Source organism: Strongylocentrotus purpuratus, unplaced genomic scaffold (assembly GCF_000002235.5).
Source record: "Strongylocentrotus purpuratus isolate Spur 01 unplaced genomic scaffold, Spur_5.0 spur5_scaffold_1, whole genome shotgun sequence".
Lineage (NCBI taxonomy): Eukaryota > Metazoa > Echinodermata > Echinoidea > Camarodonta > Strongylocentrotidae > Strongylocentrotus > Strongylocentrotus purpuratus.
In genome coordinates, this window is record NW_022145594.1 from 36,881,832 (window position 1) to 36,887,831 (window position 6,000).

Below are 6,000 nucleotides of genomic sequence, written 5' to 3' on the forward strand. Positions count from 1 at the left end.
GTGTTCCGTGAAGCATTGAATGTGTTGTCACGGGTTACTATCTGAAAAGGTTGAGACTACCATTGAAAGGAAAGTGGAATGGCATTACACCTGTTATAGACGGGAAGTGTTTTTTTTTGTAGTTGACTGTATATAATGTACTGGAGTGATACTGGCTAGGGCCACACCCAAAGAAGTTGGCTTGGTGTACGGAGGTCTTGATGTACGTAGCAGCTTGCTTCAAAGCATTATAGTTAACTGCTTGTACACACATTATAGAAGACAAGTTGAGAAAGATGTGGCTTCTGGCTTTATAAGTTTTGCTACATGAGAATTTGCAGCTTTAAGTAGAACCGATACTTTCCATCGATGGCACAGGGGCTTGGGAGACAAGCTGAGATTTCTACGACTACGAGAGTTGATGCGAGACGGGACATTCGGACACGTGACCGACAGATCCAAGAACATGGCGTCTTCAGTAGAGAACGCAATATGAACATTATGGTGAGCGATAATGGTGCCGATTATGTTGACGAGACTATTATGGAACTTGAGATAAATAGTTCGTTGAACTTGAAAGTCACATCTAAAAAGATGTCATAGGCTTAGCAGAGCCAATTGGACTATTTCGTGTTTGAGTGTGTATTGTTGATACGTGCATTGTATAAAGACTATTTTGAAAGATGTAATCAAGGGTGAAGTTAGCGGACAATACAGGTCTGGAGTTAACCGTTCACGTGACGAGAAGTCAGTTGTTGATTATTTTGAGAAGGGATCATGATATTTGTGAAGGTATAATTTGTTAAAGTTGATAACTAAATAAACGACAATATACTGGTCTGTTTATTGATGTTAAGGTAAAATATCTCAAGAACGAGATGTGTATGAGTTAATTGTTTAAGCTACAGATGTGTTATTTATATTTAGACAATTCAGGTCTGTTTATATATAAACATTAGTGGTGTATAATTCATGTATTACAAATTATAGAAAGATTTGATACATGTTACAAAGGTGTTGATCATATATTTGTTTGACAAGGTTGATTTTATTTTGATGGGACCAAGTGTTTTTGGAAAGAGATTGTAAGAGGATATATATTTTCGTTCGTACCATTCTCTTTTTGTCGGAGAATGGTACTATTCTTTGCTTTATAATAAAGCTTCATTATAATTACGAGTATCGTAAATGGCATGTGTTTAGGCTTCTTTATTTTGAGTGTACCATGTGACACCCACAAATGTAATAATGACTTTACCTACAAATGTAATAAATTTGAAGGGATATTTTGTCGAATTTAAAACTAAAACACTGTGATAAAGCTGGGTATAGCGCGCAGTCTTTGCTCCAGACCCGGTTATTTAAAAAAAAAAAAAAAATCTTCAAAACTAAGACCCCATCATCTTATTCCTGTGGAAGAACATATATAAGTATTGAGCGTAGTCTTTCCTCCAGACCCGGTTTTTCAAAAGTTAAAAAACAAACAAAAAACAAAACAAAACAAAACAACAAAAAAACCTTTTAAACTAAGACCCCTCTATCTTCCAAATTAAGACCTGGTAATAAAGCATGGGATTAGAACGTAGTCTTTACTTCAGACTCGGTTATTTAAAAAAAAAAAATCTTCAAACTAAGACCTCACCATCTCATTCCTGTAGAATAACATGGGTATAGAGCGTAGTCTTTCTTCCAGACCCGATTATTTCAAAGGAAATAGAAATTTAAACAAATCTTCGAAACTAAGACCCACCATCTTATTCCTCTTTTTTTTCATTTAAAAATAAATTACATTATTACATATGTGGATACAACACGTCACAAATAAATGATTGGTCGGCGGTCACACGAACTGACGAATCAGTCAAAATGGTCCATATATATAACACACAGAGGAGGGACCGATTCGATGGTTCGTTGACCGTTGATCGGAGAGACAAAAATCATATAAATAAATACAGTACGGACTACGTCCAACTTTCTATCTCTCCCGCCCCCTCCCCCCCCCCCTTTCTCTTTCTCTCTCTCTTTCCCTCTCCCTGTCTGTCTCTCTGTCTATCTGGCAATGTCGTTTTCCATCTTCAGCTTTTTTTTATAATGTTTTCTATTTCTCCATTTGCTTCTTCGCCGGCAGCATATCTTCCTTGAGATTAATTATTATAACATAATTATCCCTGATGATTTACACATTATACCTTATATTTATTATGTACTATGACCCTGTTTTTTTTTGGGGGGGGGGATGATAATCGGTTAACAAGCAAATAACAACGCATACTTTCATATAACAAATCATAAATAGCTGTATAACGAGATCGCGCGAAACATATTTGCATGTTTTGGATGAACGATTGCAGAACCCTTTGACTGATAAAATATCTATATACTCTCTCAATCAATGTGAGTAAATTGCAGAGGTTATGGTTTTATAGTATTAAATGCAATGATGGATACATAGATTTTGTAAGATAGAAAGTATTTTATTCCAAACGAATGAAGAGGTTGTTTCATTAATATACAGACGGTAACAGAACCAAAATAATTATTACGTATAAAAGGTGGAGTAACTCACATGTCTTTTACAAGCAAACGAGGTTATAATTTGGGCAATATTGAACCTAATAACATCAACTGAACTTGATATAAAACGCAAATAACCTAACACGTGACAATTCTTCTAAGCTAGGAAAAATAAGAGAACAAGATGCCGAAATACTAAATGTACCTGGCTTTCTGTAACTTAGTATTCGTCCATATAAAACTACTTAACACGTACAACTCCAAAAGTTTTTCAGTAATACTTTTCAGATGCTTTAAAAGTAGACGGAGTTGAAATGAAGTATGACTGATCAAAAGGAAATAATTATTTTAATTATACAATGAGATAAAGAATATTAACAACCTTTACCTGATCTGGTATGTTTGGTACATTAAGTTTTTTTTCCTGGGATCTAATCGTTCTTTTTTGTACACGCTGCAAAGCCTTGTAAGCCTTTCTTCGAACAGCTTGTACATTCTTTTCCCAACCATGGATAGTATAGTTTGTTTTTTGACGGGAGATATAATTTTGTTCTGGTTTCCTACCAAAGAAAATCTCGAAAGGAGATTTCCATCCAAGGACCTTTTTCGGGTCCTCGTTTAGGAGTTTTGTATAAGAGGGAAGCTCTTTAACCCAGTTGATACCCTTTTGTTTGTTTACAATAGAATATTTACATGATTAAGAAATCGTCGACGGTCAACGAACCATCGAATCGGTCCCTCCTCTGTGTGTTATATATATGGACCATTTTGACTGATTCGTCAGTTCGTGTGACCGCCGACCAATCATTTATTTGTGACGTGTTGTATCCACATATGTAATAATGTAATTTATTTTTTAAATGAAAAAAAAAGAGGAATAAGATGATGGGCTTAGTTTCGAAGATTTGTTTAAATTTCTATTTCCTTTGAAATAACCGGGTCTGGAGGAAAGACTACGCTCTATACCCATGTTATTCCACAGGAATGAAATGGTGAGGTCTTAGTTTGAAGATTTTTTTTTTTAAATAACCGAGTCTGAAGTAAAGACTGCGTTCTAATCCCATGCTTTATTACCGAGTCTTAATTTGGAAGATAGAGGGGTCTTAGTTTAAAAGGTTATTTTGTTGTTTTGTTTTGTTTTGTTTTGTTTTTTGTTTGTTTTTTAACTTTTGAAAAACCGGGTCTGGAAGAAAGACTACGCTCAATACTTATGTTCTTCCATAGGAATAAGATGATGGGGTCTTAGTTTTGAAGATTTTTAAAAAGTTTTGAAATAACCGGGTCTGGAAGAAAAACTACGCTCTAAACCCATGCTTTATTACCGGGTCTTAGTTTGGAAGATGGTGGGGTCTTAGTTTTGAAGATTTTTTAATTTTTTTGAAATAACCGGGTCTGGAGCAAAGACTGCGCGCTATACCCATGCTTTATTACAGGGTTTTAGTTTTAAATTCGACAAAATATCCCTTCAAATTTATTACATTTGTGGGTAAAGTCATTATTACATTTGTGGGTGATTAAAAATTATTACATTTGTGGGTAAAGTGGTTATTACATTTGTGGGTGAAATTATTAAATTTGTGGGTAAAGTGTTATTACATTTGTGGGTGTTGTTACATTTGTGGGTAAAGTGTTATTACATTTGTGGGCGTTATTACATTTGTGGGCATTATTACATTTGAGGGTGTAACAGCCCCCCCCCCCCCTGTAAAAAACGTTATTTTTAGCTTTTTCGGGGGATGTCCCCCCCCCCCCCCCCCACCCACTGAGCGACTTTTCGGCCGGCACAATTCGGGAGCAAAAAAAAAACTGTCTAACAGTTGACAGTCAATAATATAATGCTGTACATTTTCTATTATGTTACAATATAAAGAAAACCGTTTTGATTTTTGCTTTTGAAAAGAGTTTTGTTCAAAACGCAGTCATCTACCGACTATCAGTCGGTGAATATTTATGCTTTTGTCCCTTTTACTATAATGCAGGTTGGATTAAAATGTATAGGTTGAATTTTTGGTTGATATAATACAATTTTTTACACAACAGCCTAGCCGTTTCAGAAAGATATTCTCTGCGCGCGGCTGGTGAACGAATTTAGTACTACATAGATTGACATCAGTAGTAAGAAAGTTTTCAGGGTCTCCAATAATAAATTGTTGTCATGTCAGTGGTGGCGGATCCAGGGTGTGGGGGCGAATCGGCATTGGCCAACCCTTTTTGGCGGCCTAAAATTAGGGGAAGAGGGAGGGAGAGCGGCGGAAGAAAAAACGGAAAAAGAAAGAGAAAAGAACGTAAAAGAGAGAAAGAAAGAAAAAAAGAAAGAGAGAGAGATAAATACATTTTTTTTTTTAATCGCTACCCTGAGTAACGGGTCGGCAACGTATTGGATGGAATGGATACCCCACCCCCGGCCCGCCACTCAATTTTATTTAGGGTACGCATACGCGTGTTCCCTCCTTTTGTAAACACTCCCCTAAGTCCGGTGTGTAAAGTCAATTTTGTATATGTACGAGCCGGACTTTGCTGCGTGATAAGGACCCCTTTACCGGACATTTTGGTAACACGCATGCGGTCATTCCGACCCCGGAGTGGGGGGGGGGGGGCGGGACCCCACCCCACCACAAGCTATTTGTAATGCATACGTAGGGGAAAGTGAGGTAAGATGAGCCATTCTGGTTAAGTTGAGCCACCCCTTGTTACTAGGAAATTGTAAGAAGTGAAAACTGGTTTGCGCCCTCAGGACATTAAGGACATCAATTTACATCGCTGGAACTACCTTTGTCACATGAGGGCAGAATGATAAGAAATTTGTCGTTATTTTGGGGGTTTTACACAATTTACCCAATTGGGATCTATCTAAATTGCTTGCTGTAAATATATGCTTAGATTAAAGCGGATTTTTGTGTAAAAACCTTGGAGCCTCATTGAACTGTAAACAAAAAATGCTTTGTCAAGTTAGCAAAATGGCGTGTGTGGGGTAAGATGGGACTTTCCGTTGGGGCAAGTTGAGCCCTGGCTTAACCAGTGTGTTGCTCATCTTACCCCTGTGTGAATAATTGTGTACTTTTTAAAACATTAAAGTTAAAAAGGAAGAAATGAGGGTTGACAGCAATACATGTCTCGATGTACATGTAATACGTATAAGTATAAGTACTTGGTTTTATTCCAATAATTTCATTTCAGATGCCAGAATGCCACGAAATAACACGGATCAACATATCCAATGACATGCATTTTCTTCTTCTTCTTGATTTGGTTTTGTTTGGCAATCAGTCACAATTGACTATTTTTGCCACACACTATTTTATGAATTATTTATATATATACATTATATGTACAATTTCATGTCATAAATGACTATTTTTAGGATTCTTTCTCTTTCCATCCCCTTTCCTTCCGCTTATTTTCTTTTTAGACCTTATATATATATTTTTTCCTTTTTTTTTAGAGAGAGAAAATTCAATAAATTAAACATTTGGAAAGAGATGGCCTAGCCTAGCGAGTGTTATA